The sequence below is a fragment of the Pseudophryne corroboree genome, chromosome 11, assembly GCF_028390025.1.
Source record: "Pseudophryne corroboree isolate aPseCor3 chromosome 11, aPseCor3.hap2, whole genome shotgun sequence".
Classification (NCBI taxonomy): Eukaryota; Metazoa; Chordata; class Amphibia; order Anura; family Myobatrachidae; genus Pseudophryne; species Pseudophryne corroboree.
The window spans coordinates 329,523,055-329,538,349 of NC_086454.1; the positions used below are offsets into that span (position 1 = coordinate 329,523,055).

The window sequence follows — 15,295 nt, forward strand, 5'->3', positions numbered from 1 at the left end:
GGTCAAAGGGGACACCTGTACCGGGCCCCAAGAATCAGAGGGGCCCCAAGTATATGCCACTTATACCCCTTTCACACCGCAGCTATAACCCGGTAAATTGCCATTTTTTAAGCATGCCAAAACGGTTCTAGCTGCAGTGTGAAAGAGCCACATTGAATTTACCAGAATACTGGTATTTTAAAACGGGTAAAAAGCGGGGTCCTACACTGTTCAGACCCATTTCATTGTGCAATGTGAAAGGCTCAGAAACGGTATTTCCAAACCACAGAAGGTGATAGGCTGTCTCCATGCGTGATGTCACCAGGCAGAAGCAGGAAATAAACTGAAGGAAACACATGAGAGTGAAGGAAGCATTTTATTATACAGAATACAGTTTAAAATGGCAAATTGGAGTGATGAGGAGGTGAGGGAGCTGCAAAGGATCAGAGGGGATGAAGAAATTGCTAGACAAATCACTGGGACAGTGACGGATGCAGTAATCTACAAAAACATGGTAAAGATGCTTGAAGCTGCTGGGTTCCATCGTACGACTAGCCAAATTATTAATAATTAATTAATCATTATTAATAATGTGTGGGCCAGAAAAGTCCATTTACAATGACAACCACTGTTTTCTATGGGTTAAACGGGTTCAGTGTGAAAGGTACCAAAACGGTAATGAAATGGTAATATACTGGTTACAACATGCGATGTGAAGGGGGTTTAACTGCTCAGACCCGTTTTAAGGAACGTTTTAAAAGCAGGGTTTGCAATGTGAAAGCGGTATCAGTGTCCGGCAGGGATGTGAGCAGGGAATCATAATTGAGTTATTGGGGAGAGACAGACCGTGGTGTGTGTGGGGTAGGAAGGAGAGATATACATATTTATATATCTGTATACTGTATGTATATATATATATATATATATATATATATATATATATATACACTGCTCACAAAAATAAAGGGAACACTAAAATAACACATCCTAGATCTGAATGAATGAAATATTCTTATTAAATACTTTGTTCTTTACATAGTTGAATGTGCTGACAACAAAATCACACAGAAATTATCAATGGAAATCAAATTTATTAACCCATGGAGGTCTGGATTTGGAGTCACACTCAATATTAAAGTGGAAAAACACACTACAGGCTGATCCAACTTTGATGTAATGTCCTTAAAACAAGTAAAAATGAGGCTCAGTAGTGTGTGTGGCCTCCACGTGCCTGTATGACCTCCCTACAACGCCTGGGCATGCTCCTGATGAGGTGGCGGATGGTCTCCTGAGGGATCTCCTCCCAGACCTGGACTAAAGCATCCACCAACTCCTGGACAGTCTGTGGTGCAACGTGGCTTTGGTGGATGGAGCGAGACATGATGTCCCAGATGTGCTCAGTTGGATTCAGGTCTGGGGAACGGGCGGGCCAGTCCATAGCATCAATGCCTTCGTCTTGCAGGAACTGCTGACACACTCCAGCCACATGAGGTCTAGCATTGTCTTGTATTAGGAGGAACCCAGGGCCAACCGCACCAGCATATGGTCTCACAAGGGTCTGAGGATCTCATCTCGGTACCTAATGGCAGTCAGGCTACCTCTAGCGAGCACATGGAGGGCTGTGCGGCCCCCCAAAGAAATGCCACTCCACACCATTACTGACCCACTGACAAACCGGTCATGCTGGAGGATGTTGCAGGCAGCAGAACGTTCTCCTTGGCGTCTCCAGACTCTGTCACGTCTGTCACATGTGCTCAGTGAGAACCTGCTTTCATCTGTGAAGAGCACAGGGCGCCAGTGGCGAATTTGCCAATCTTGGTGTTCTCTGGCAAATGCCAAACGTCCTGCACGGTGTTGGGCTGTAAGCACAACCCCCACCTGTGGACGTCGGGCCCTCACACCACCCTCATGGAGTCTGTTTCTGATCGTTTCAGTAGACACATGCACATTTGTGGCTTGCTGGAGGTCATTTTGCAGGGCTCTGGCAGTGCTCCTCCTGTTCCTCCTTGCACAAAGGCGGAGGTAGCGGTCCTGCTGCTGGGTTGTTGCCCTCCTACGGCCTCCTCCACGTCTCCTGATGTACTGGCCTGTCTCCTGGTAGCACCTCCATGCTCTGGACACTACGCTGACAGACACAGCAAACCTTCTTGCCACAGCTCGCATTGATGTGCCATCCTGGATGAGCTGCACTACTTGAGCCACTTGTGCGGGTTGTAGGGAGGTCATACAGGCACGTGGAGGCCACACACACTACTGAGCCTCATTTTGACTTGTTTTTAGGACATTACATCAAAGTTGGATCAGTCTGTAGTGTGTTTTTCCACTTTAATATTGAGGGTGACTCCAAATCCAGACCTCCATGGGTTAATAAATTTGATTTCCATTGATAATTTTTGTGTGATTTTGTTGTCAGCACATTCAACTATGTAAAGAACAAAGTAGTTAATAAGAATATTTCATTCATTCAGATCTAGGATGTGTTATTTTAGTGTTCCCTGTATTTTTTTGAGCAGTGTATATATATATATATATATATATATATCTCCTATATATTTGCCTTAATCTGTGACTCTGTGCTCGTAACGCTGGGCGGAGTCACAGAGCTGGGCGGAGTCAACTGCTTCTGCTGCAGGGAGCTACCCCATACCCAGCGCCAGCAGCAGTCAGGTGCAAGACCCTACCTTACAGTATAGTAGGTGAGGATGGCCACTAGCTGCCGGCTGCTGTGCCTGTCCTCCCCCCCCCCCAATCACCTGTGACAGCGGGCTGTGTGCTGTGCAGAGCGGGTCCCGAAAAGGGGGCGGGGCTATGCCGTCACTAAGGGGAGGAGCTACACAGAATGGAGGGGCGGAGCTACACGGGACCACACAGCTGAACAGTGGTGGAATCAGCATTGCAGTGACGGCCAGCCAGACTTGGTAAGTGGAGGGTGAGAGAGAAATGTGTGTGTGTGTGTGTGTGTGTGTGTGTATATATAGTGGGGGGGGGGGGGGGGTGTATATAGTGTGTGTGTGTGTGTGTGTGTGTGTGTGTGTGTATAGTGGGGTGTGTGTGTGTGTATATAGTGGGGTGTGTGTGTGTGTGTGTGTGTGTGTGTGTGTGTGTGTGTGTGTGTGTGCGTGTGTGTGTGTGTGTGTATATATGGTGGGGTGTGTGTTTGTATATATGTGTGAATTGTGTGTGTGTGTGAGGTATGTCTGTGTGTGCGCACTTTATGGACGCCACTGCTGGGGGGGCCACTACATGCAAGGACGCTACTAATATAGGGGGGGAATTACGTATAAGGACGCTACTACTATAGGGGGGGCATTACGTATAAGGACGCTACTACTATAGGGGGGCATTACGTATAAGGACGCTACTACTATGGGGGGGCATTACGTATAAGGACGCTACTACTATGTGGGGGCATTACGTATAAGGACGCTACTACTATGGGGGGGCATTACGTATAAGGACGCTACTACTATAGGGGGACATTACGTATAAGGAGGCTACTAATACTGGGGGGCATTACATATAAGGACGCTACTACTGGGGGGGGCATTATGTATAAGGACTCTATTACTTCTGGGGGGCATTATGTATAAGGACGGTGCTACTACTACTGGGAGGGCATTACATGTAAGGATGCTACTACTACTGGGGGGGCATTATGTATAAGGACGGTACTACTACTGGGGGCACATTATGTATAAGGATGCTACTACTACAGGGGTGGCATTACGTATAAGGACGCTACTATTACTGTTGGGGGGCATTACATATAACTGCTACTACTACTGGGGGGCATTACGTATAAGGACGCTACTACTACGGGTGGGGCATTACGTATAAGGATGCTACTATTACTGTTGTGGGGCATTACATATAACTGCTACTACTACTGGGGGGGCATTATGTATAAGGACACTACTACTATTGGGGGGGCATTATGTATTAGGACGCTACTACTACGGGGGGGCATTATGTATAAGGATGCTACTACTACTGGGGGGGCATTATGTATAAGGATGCTACTACTACTGGGGGGGCATTATGTATAAGGACGCTACTATTACTGTTGGGGAGCATTACATATAACTGCTACTACTACTGGGGGGGCATTATGTATAAGGATGCTACTACTACTGGGGGGGCATTATGTATAAGGACGCTACTATTACTGTTGGGGAGCATTACATATAACTGCTACTACTACTGGGGGGGCATTATGTATAAGGACACTACTACTATTGGGTGGGCATTACGTATATGGACGCTACTACTACGGGTGGGGCATTACGTATAAGGACGCTACTATTACTGTTGGGGAGCATTACATATAACTGCTACTACTACTGGGGGGGCATTATGTATAAGGACACTACTACTATTGGGGGGGCATTACGTATATGGACGCTACTACTACGGGTGGGGCATTACGTATAAGGACGCTACTACTACGGGTATAAGATTAATACGATTGTGCTACATTGTGGCGTAATTTTAAATGGGGGTACTATTGTGTGGCCATGCCCCTTAGTTGTGAGACCACACCACTTTTCCCGATGCACAACAAAGGAATATGGGAGGGCGCAAAATTCATAGTTTGCAGGGGGGCGCCGAACACCCTAGCACCGGCCCTGGCCACCAGTAGCAAAAGTACACCACGGCCACTGATACTATCTGCAGGGAGGGGAACAGCGCTGATATGGAGGGTACTTGCAGGCAGCGAGTCGCCGCCCGCAGCTCCTCTCCCACCTACACACCATACCTGCCGCCTGACACCCACACCCCAGGGAGAGGGCGCTAGCTCAGGCACCGCTAGATCAGCATCTGCAGCATACAGACAAGGGCTGCCATGCTCAGCACAAGCGGTGCGGAGCATGTGCAGCGGGACAGCGCCAGGACGGGACACGCACTAATCAACATTGCTGCTGGGCCGGAGCTCCCTCCGTCTGCAGCCTAAGGACGCGCGCCGCACCTCTCCAGGGAAACACCATGCCTGCCCGCCCACAGGGCTCCGGACGCTTACCTATGCTCCGCGATCACAGCAGCTGACGCTGCCATGCAGGATGGAGGAATGACGCCCGTCAGACGGGGCGGACAGTGTGCGGCGGAACGGGGCCAGGAAGGAATGCTGACCACGACCCATTGCTGCTGGGTCGGAGCTCCCTCCCTCTGCAGTCACCATCTCACAGCAGCAGCCTGGAGGTTAGTGGCCACCACGACCCGCACATCCTTACCTCACACATACCTCACACATACCTCACATATACCTCACATATACCTCACATACCTCACACATGAGAGCAAAGGTACACACACTGTGACATCACACCTGTAGCCCACCCCTATATCTGCTAAGTACTCCCCGTCACTATGCCCTGTCACCCTCATCCTGCTCTCTAACTGCCTGTCTGTGTACTGGCCTTCACCCCTCTCACACCATCACCAACCCTCACTAACTACCACAGAGACTATGTGCACTGATATCTGCCCCTCCACCACCTGCAGCGCCCCTGGACCCCTCCCCATCCCCCGCACCTGCCCCTCCACCACCCGTGGCACCCCCACCCACTGCGCCTTCGGACCCCCTACCCCACCCGCAGTGTCTTCCAAACCCCTCCCCCATCTGCAGCAGCCCCTCCCCCATCCGCCACACCCCGCATCTGGCTCTCCCCCGCCCGCAGCACCTTTGGATCCCCTACCCCACCCACGCAGCAGGCCCTTCCCAATCCGCATCGCCTACACCATTCGCAACAGCACCGCACCCGCCACTCCCCCACCCATGTTACCCCCGCATCCACCCCTCCCCCACCCACCGCGCCCCCTGGACACCTCCCCCATCCACTGCACACCCGCACCCACCCCTTCCCCATCTGCAGCGCCTTCGGAACCCCTCCTCCATCCGCAACAGCCCTGCAGCTGCCATCCCCCACCTGCGACACCCCTGCTCCTACCCCACCCACAGCGCCTTCATACCCCCTCCCCCATCCGCGGTCCCCACTCCCCAAACCCCTTCCTGTTGCAAGGGACTACGCCCCCTTCACCATCGGACGCCCTATCATTGTGCAATATTCAAACACTAACAAAACTAGGAATGCAGGTAATACTCCATATATTGAACCCCAGAAAGGCGTGCAGGGGTTAAGGGGGCGTAGCCCCTTCCGACGGTGTGAACAGCGCCCGTAGGGCGCGATGAAGCACCTAGTATATATATATATATTTAATGACAGTTTATTATATAGCACAGCAAATTCCGTTGCTCTGAGGGGGCCCCAGAGATATCACTGTACCGCATAGTTGCCTACCCTCCCTTATTCTGCAGGAGACTCCCTGAAATAGCAGCAATCTCCCTCACTCCCTGAACAGACCAGCAATCTCCCTGATTGCACCCTAACCCCATTATGCAGCTGTTACATTATTGGGTAAAAAAAGAAATCAGAGATACATACATTCAAATGGGATCATCAGTGACATATCTCTGCATTGGTTATAAGACATAATGACATACCTCCCAACATGACCCTCTCCAGGAGGGACAGAATACTCTGCTCCTGGACTTTTCTCTTCATGTATGATTGCCATCACCTGTGCTGAAACACATTTCTTATCCATTTACCTGTTCAACATAGGTGCCAGCAATCATACACTAAGAGAAAAGTCCAGAAGCAGAGCGTTGTGTCCCTCCTGGAGAGGGTCATGTTGGGAGGTATGTAATGATCCCTATGGCTACATGCATTTTGCATAAGATTTCTCGTGGCCACTTACAGCATATGGAACCTGATCTAAAACACAATACACAAACAAATCCTGCAAAATATCAGTGTCTTTTCTTCAGCAAGTAGATCTTACTAACTTTGGGGCTCATTTACATTTGAATGTAAGTCATTTTTATGACACGCCTCTCCGATGTAGCAGTACACGTCCGTGCTGACAGTTGGTACTTTCACAATCTCCCTGAAATGCCTTTTCAAAAGTAGGCAAGTATGCTGTACCGGGCCCCAAGATGTCTGTTGCCAGCCCTGTCTATTATACATACTGGATATAGATGTGTGCTATATTGTTTTGCATTCAGTGTAAATATTATCTGATATTGTTCTGATGTCAGTTTATAGCTTCAGCCTCACTTGTTACTTTTATCTTTTACAGGAACTAAAGAATAATCCACATATCACAGTGATTCAGCTAGGTAAGCTTGTGCTGTGCAGCTCACTATGGGGGTAATTCAGACCTGATTGCTAGCAGGCGATGTTTGCACTGCTGCGATCAGATAGTCGCCGCCTACAGGGGGAGTGTATTTTAGCTGTGCAAGTGTGCGAACGCATGTGTAGCAGAGCTGTACAAACAGATTTTGTGCGGTCTATGCGCAGCCCAGGACTTACTCAGCCGCTGCGATCACATCAGCCTGTCCGGGACCGGATTTGACGCCAGGAACCCTCCCTGCAAACGCATGGACACGCCTGCGTTTTTCCAGAAACTCCCTGAAAACGGTCAGTTGACACCCACAAACGCCCTCTTCCTGTCAATCTCCTTGCGATCGCCCATGCGAACGGATCCATCACACAAACCCATCGCTGAGCGGCGATCCGCTTTGTACCCGTGTGATGCGCCTGCACATTGCGGTGCATACGCATGCGCAGTTTAGACCTGATTGCCCATTGTATGAAAATGCAGCCTAGCAATCAGGTCTGAATGACCCCCTATGTCCTTGTCTCTTCTATAAGACTAAATACAGCAATGGCAGATTATAAGTGGGGCATTGTCCTTCTATACTCTGTACTGTAAGAATGACACTGGCAACAGCTTACCCTCCAACATGACCCGTTCCATTAGGTACAAAATGCTCTGTTCCTGGATTTCCTTGCCAGTGGCAGTTACAGAGGTTGAGCTGCAGCACAGTCCAAAATTCAAATAGGGGAGCCACACCAACTGCCCCCCCAAACACTGCATACCTCCCAACTATAGGATGGGAGAAACAGGGACTTTTGGCGAGGCGTGTCCGTGCCTGGTCGGGAAAAGGGGTGTGGCCTCAGCAAAGGGGGTGTGGCTTTGTGGGAGTGCAACGATTGCGAGCCACGCCCCGTTTTCATCACTGATGGGGCATGCATAGCGCTGCAACAGTTATATACAGGGATGCATGGAGACGGCATGTGGGAGAATGCCATGAGAAGCAGGAACACAGCGCCGGACCCCGTAAGAATATTGATGGGGAACACCTGATAATTAAATTAAATATTCGTTTTCTACAGTGGGATGCAAAAGTGTCAGGTATTACTCTTCCGGAGAAAAGAGAGTTATCTGTATTTCAAAATTTGTTTATAATCTATTATTATTATTAGTATTATTATTGTCATATTATTGGATTACATTATTAATACTTGTAAACATAATAATAATATAGGGGGTGATTCCGAGTTGTTCGCTCGCTAGCTGCTTTTAGCAGCATTGCACACGCTAAGCCGCCGCCCTCTGGGAGTGTATCTTAGCTTAGCAGAATAGCGAACGAAAGATTAGCAGAATTGCGAATAGAAATTTCTTAGCAGTTTCTGAGTAGCTCCAGACTTACTCCTACACTGCGATCAGTTCAGTCCTTTTCGTTCCTGGTTTGACGTCACACACACGCCCAGCGTTCGCCCAGACACTCCCCCGTTTCTCCAGACACTCCCGCGTTTTTCCCTGACACGCCTGCGTTTTTCCGCACACTCCCAGAAAACGGTCAGTTTCCGCCCAGAAACACCCACTTCCTGTCAATCACACTACGATCAGCAGAACGATGAAAAAACTTTGTTACGCCGTGAGTAAAATACCAAACTTTTGTGCTAATCTACTTGGCGCAGGCGCGCTGCATACATTGCGCATGCGCAGTTTGCGACTAATCGCCCCGTAGCAAAAAAAAAATAACGAGCGAACAACTCGGAATGACCCCCATTATACAGCTCCCAGGTCTCCAGCCATTCCTGGTCTGGGCCCCCCTCCCCCCCCCCCCCCCCCCCCCCCCCACACTCCTTACCATAGATCTGCTTCTGGTTTGCAAGCAGCATCGCTGACTCATGAGGGGCTCTGATGGCATATAAAGGGGCATGAGGAGGGGCTTTGTCTGACATATAAAGGGGCATGAGTTAGCTCTGATGCCATATAAAGATGCATTACAGGGCACTGGCATATATAGGGACAGAAGGGGGTCTGATATCATTTAAAGAGGCTCTGTCTGGCACATATAGGGGCATAATGGGCTGTGATGCCATATAAAGATACATTACGGGGCACTGGCAAATGTACCGCCATGAGGGGGTCTGATGCATATAAAGAGAGACATGACGAGGGATCTGTCTGACAAATGAAATGGTTGTACTCTTACTGCGGTATTGGCCACGCCCCCTGGCCATACACACTGCCTGGGAAATAAAAAAAAAAAAGGTGGCGACCCTAACCCATGTGTATATGTTTCTGTGTAATGCAATTCTATAAATACAAGGGTGTGGTTCATCAAATCGACAGTATCTAGGTCGACAATGTTTAGGTCGACCACTATAGGTCGACAGTCACTAGGTCGACATAGATGGAAGGTCGACAGGGTTTCTAGGTCGACATGTGCTAGGTCGACAGGTCTAAAGGTCGACATGAGGTTTTTTTTTTTTTTTTGTGTCATTTTCTTCGTAAAGTGACTGGGAACCCAAATTAGTGCACTGTGTCCCCTCGCATGGCTCGCTTCGCTCGCCATGCTTCGGGCAAGGTGCCTCGCTCCGCTACCGCTTCGCTCGGCACAGATTACCATTCCAATCGTAGTCCACGTGGGTCGTTAAGTATGAAAAATTTTTAAAAAAGAAAAAAAATGTGAAAAACTCATGTCGACCTTTAGACCTGTTGACCTAGCACATGTTGACCTATAAACCCTGTCGACCTTCCATCCATGTCGACCTAGTGACTGTCGACCTATAGTGGTCGACCTAAACATTGTCGACCTAGACAGTGTCAACCTTCAGACCGGATCCCAAATACAATCCCCTGAGTTCTTTAATAGCTAGGCTAGCAGTGGCCTGTGCTGACAGTAATGGACAAACAACATGGCTTCCAAAATGGCTTTGTGTTCTACCATTAATCTTATGACAGGTGGGCAGCTGGTATAAGGCAGCGTGGGAGCTTGCTGCTGTTATTGCCTAGTAAGCAGGAGAATATGTCTCCCGTCCCTAGGAAGTCACTAGTGAGGTCACAGACGGCATTCAGGTACTTATGGCCAGTAACTGCCATCCATCACTGTTTGGTAGTGACAGTTGGAGACTGGAGATTGGCGATATGGATTCTGGTGGAGAACCAATTGAGGATCCCCCGGCTGCAAAAAAACCTAAGCTGGAAGACCCAGATAAGTGTGCCTTTATGGCAGCATTGGGCCTTGTACCCAAAGAGCGTGTGGAGGAGATAAGGAGCAAGAGCCTTCAGGGGAAGAAGAGGAGCTGAAGGCCTAATCCCAAATATATTAACAACATCAGCATACATAGCCTCTGGGAAAGACTATATCCCAGAGTGAAGATGGAGAGAGGAGGAGACAGAGAGGAGCGGAGGAGTTTATATCTATGACTCTATAGATTTACTATAGATGAGATAATTTTTTTTTTTTTTTAGATAGATAGCTCTATCTATCTATCTATCTATCTATCTATCTATCTATCTATCTATCTATCTATCTATCCGATAGATATCATCCTAAACAGGCCCACCACCAGAACATTTCCTACTGATCATCATAGAAAACCACAAGAATAAAAGGTAACAAACTAGATTCTCTAGGAAACCAATAATAACATAAATCTTACTTCTGTTACAATGTATATGTGAAAAACTGTTTGCTGTAACCAGGGGCGGATTGAGATGGAAAACCAGCCAGGGAAATTAATGGAAGTAGCCTGGTGAGGGGGTGGGGTCTGTTGAGGGAGGCGGGATCCCACTTCATAGGGCCTGATTGTATGCAGTTGCGGCCTTCCTTGTGTATTTTGCTGCAGACCAGGGGCGGATTGGGAACTAAAAGTGGCCTTGTAAAATTTTGTGGAAGTGGCCTGACATGGGCAGCACAAGAGGTATAACATACCGTGTAGCCATGGCAGCATCACTGGATGGCAGAGGTGCTGTACTGCAGAGATGGTATAACAGAATGAATGGGGGCAATGCAGTGTACTGAGTGGGCTGGCTGCCTGTCATGTGTGTGGGGGGCACATGACAACAACACAGAAAACAGGCCCCACAGACACGTCGGCCTACCAAGAAACTTCCTGGCGAGCCCTATGGCCAATCCGACCCTGGCTGTAACTCATGAGGTTCCCCACATCTCACAGCTTGGAATAAGTCTTCTTCCAGGATGAAATGTCTTTAGAGATCAATCTATTAGTAATAATGAGAGTACTGGATTTATATAGCAGTTGTTTGGCTAATAGGACGCAAAGTGCTGCAAGATACAAAATAAAGATACATGCATTAATAGGCTACAGAAGAGAGCTAAGCACTGGGATTGTATAATCTGTGTCTAGAAAGTAAAAGGTAACCAGTGAGATGCTTCTGTAAGCACGTACGTCTTGAATCTGTTTTAGAAGGTTGAGGCCACTAGAACTGAGCAAGACAGCGAGTTCCAAAGAATCAGAGCCGCACAGCTAAAAGCTGGACCCCATATATAGTAATAGAGATTTCAGGTGCTCAGGGACGGATCTAGACTTTTCTTTAGGGGGGGCGGTTTACTTGTTTAATCTTGACTCCTCCCTCTACAGTCCCAACTCCTCCCATCTGCAATCCTAACTCCTCCTCTCTCAATTCTGACTGAACTTTTTGAGTGAGACTGAGATAGAGCTTTGTGATTGTTCTATGTACATGTGACTGTGCTATGGGGTAATTGTATTTATTAGCCCTAATACCCACACACCAGCAAGTGAGGGGCAAATGCTCTGTAACCCTTGCTCTCCTGGCTCCTCTGTGCTGCTGTGGTATAAGCTGCAGCACATCGTTCTGCCTCAGCAGTGGCGGAACTAGCGAGCGGTGGGCCAAGGTGCAACAAAATGCTTTGGCCACACCCCCCCCCCCCACACACACCCCCACACACATCCCATGCAAGTCTCACCCCTGGAGAGGATCTGGTGAGGGGGACCTGCTCAGGGCCAGAGAAATGGATACCTAGCAACAGTGCCGTAACTAGACATTTTAGCACTGTGAGCAAGAAACGGCATCAGAGCCCCACCCCTGCATGCAAAACAGGGGCAGTGCGCGCCGTAGTCGCGCGCAAATATACATAGTGGCGTGGCTTCGTGGGGAAGGGGTGTGGCCACAAAATAATACCAATTCATAAAACGGTACACAGTAGTCTCCATTATTCAAATTACGCCGCACAGTAGCACCACTACACCAGGTAGAGACCCTTTTACACCTTACAGCGGACAGATTCCTCTTTTTACACATTACAGCAGACAGCGTGCACTTTTTACACATAACGGCAGACAGTTTGCCCTTTTTACACATAACGGCAGACAGCGTGCACTTTTTACACATAACGGCAGACAGCGTGCCCTTGTTACACATAGCGGCAGACAGCGTACACTTTTTACACATAACGGCAGACAGCGTGCCCTTGTTACACATTAAGGCAGACAGCATCCCCTTTTTACACATAACGGCAGACATCGTCCCCTTTTTACACATTACGGCAGACAGCGTGCCCTTGTTACACATTACGGCAGACAGCGTGCCCATTTTTACACATTACGGCAGGCATATTCCCCATTTTTACACATTGCGGCAGGCAGATTACCCCTTTTTACACATAGCGGCAGGCAGATTACCCCTTTTTACACATTACGGCAGGCATATTCCCCATTTTTACACGTAGCGGCAGGCAGATTACCCATTTTTACACATTGCGGCAGGCTGATTCCCCCTTTTTACACATTACGTCAGGCAGTCCCCCCTTTTTACACATTGCGGCAGGCTGATTCCCCCTTTTTACACATTACGTCAGGCAGTCCCCCCTTTTTACACATTGCGGCAGGCTGATTCCACCTTTTTACACATTACGTCAGGCAGTCCCCCCTTTTTACACATTGCGGCAGGCTGATTCCACCTTTTTACACATTACGTCAGGCAGTCCCCCCTTTTTACACATTGCTGCAGGCTGATTCCCCTTTTTACACATAGCGGCAGGCAGTCCCCCATTTTTACACATAGCGGCAGGCAGGCCCAAGAAAGAAAGAAAGAAAAAGAAAGAAAGAAGAATTATACTTACCCTCTCCGCCGGCTCAGGCTCCTCGGTGCAGCTGCGTCAGACGATTCCCGGGCAGTAGAGGAGGTGGAGGACGGAGGTGAAGAAGGGAGCCGCAGCAGCGCTTTGTTACTGGTGGAGGCGCTGCTGCTGCTGCCCCTCTGCTTCCCTATAGGCTGTTCTCGGAAGACAGCCTATAGTGAAGCAGAGGGGCAGCAGCGCCTCCACCAGTAACAAAGCGCTGCTGTGGCTCCCTCCTTCACCTCCCTCCTCCTCCTTCCCCCGTCAGTGCCGCTGCTCCTCTCCTCTCCGGGCGGCTGTGCGCTTCGGCAGCGGTTGCCCGCAGCGCACAGCGGCATGTAATGAGTCAGTTTGACTCATTACATGCTTGGGCCCCTGGACAGAGGCGGGCCCCAGTGCAACGCACTGCTTGCACTGCCGGTAGTTCCGCCTCTGTGCCTCAGGCTCTCCCAAGAGAGCTCTCTTCTGCTCAAAAGTGGGCACCTTATTAACGGACATTGGCTTTAAAATTGTCCTGTTACCAGATATAATAAATGATCATAAACTGCTGTTCAGTATATTAAACATGGCCTATAAACCACACATACAGTCTTGTTACTGTAGGTACTTAGGAAATTCCAGTATCTAGTATTCTTCCCCCCTTGTAAGATTAGTAAATATATATGTAAAGTCAAAAGCGCATTGAGAAGTGGGGAACATTGTGAAGGATTCGATTTGAGGAGCAGGAAGTGCTGGGAGGCATCTGATTGGATTCCTCTCAGGGGGAGTCACGTAAGGCTTTTATTGGGTAAAGCCACCCAAAGATGAATCAAGCTCACACCAGAAGCAAGCTGCAAAACGCATCACATTCTGGAGCTTGGTACATATGGAGAATGCAGCAAAACCACAAAAACTGCATTTTCAGGGTTTTCAAAGCATTTTAGGGTTTAGTTAATCCCGTCCTATATATCGCTCATATTTTCTCTATTTCATTTTTATATGCACGTGGCTTTAATAAATAATTCTATGTTTATACATCGTCATATGCAAGTTCGTTGATGACATTTAATATTGCCATTCAAGCACTGTTTCTAATAAATGTTTTTGCTCTTTTGAAGGTTGTGCGATATGTCTGAAACTGGGGATAAATCAGACCTGAAGAAGGACCAAGTAACCAGTGTACTCAGAGCCGCCTGCTGGAGAGATCACAGAGTGCAGGCTGCTGATCAGCCAGCTGCTGCCACCTGCTGGTAACAAGCCAAGCTACAGGCGCCCTATTTCATGACATTACCACTATTCCTATTACATGCACAGTAGCATTACAGCATTTGTTTGTACAATGACCGATGAAAATAAACATGTATGACTGGTCATTTACTGTTACTTGTCTGTCGTTATACTGCGAATATTAACTGAAATGCGTTTCACTTCTCATTTAGGGGTCTATTTACTAACCCTTGGATGGAGGTAAAGTGGACGGAGATAAAGTACCAGCCAATCAGCTCCTGTCATTTTTCAAACCTAGCCAATGACAGGGCAGTTAGAAGCTGATTGGATGGTACTTTATCTCCGTCCACTTTATCTCAATTCAAGGCTTAGTAAATAGACCCCTTAAACCTATGTGAGCGTACAGCGTTAGTAAGCAGGTTGTAGCTCACTGGCTCCCACTCTCTTGGTGAGTGAAGTGGGTGGTCTGGTGTATTAAACTAATAACGTGTGTTATTGTGGCTCTGTCCCCCCCCCACTGCACAATGAGACGGTGGCAGATGTCAGGTGTGGCTGAGTTGTCAGTAGGTGTGGCTGGTTGTCAGCAGGTGAGGCTAGTTGTCAGTAGGTGTGGCTGGTTGTCAGCAGGTGAGGCTAGTTGTCAGTAGGTGTGGCTCAGTCGTAAGTAGGTGTGGCTCAGTTGTAAGTAGGTGTGGCTGGTTGTCAGCAGGTGTGGCTGAGTTGTCAGTAGGTGTGACTCAGTTGTAAGTAGGTGTGGCTCAGTTGTAAGTAGGTGTGGCTGAGTTGTCAGCAGGTGAGGCTAGTTGTCAGCAGTTGTGGCTAGTTGTCAGTAGGTGAGGCTGAGTTGTCAGTAGGTGTGGCTAGTTGTCA

The 15,295-nt window shown here is 48.5% G+C and overlaps 1 long non-coding RNA gene across 1 annotated transcript; it reads left to right on the forward strand.

Moving 5' to 3' along the window:
- The first annotated feature begins 276 nt into the window (after positions 1 to 276).
- Positions 277 to 14,537, forward strand: LOC134970239 (uncharacterized). The gene is made up of 3 exons (XR_010189740.1): positions 277 to 493; positions 7,117 to 7,156; positions 14,317 to 14,537. It is a non-coding gene; the product is annotated as an uncharacterized LOC134970239 (long non-coding RNA).
- Positions 14,538 to 15,295: the final 758 nt, after the last annotated feature.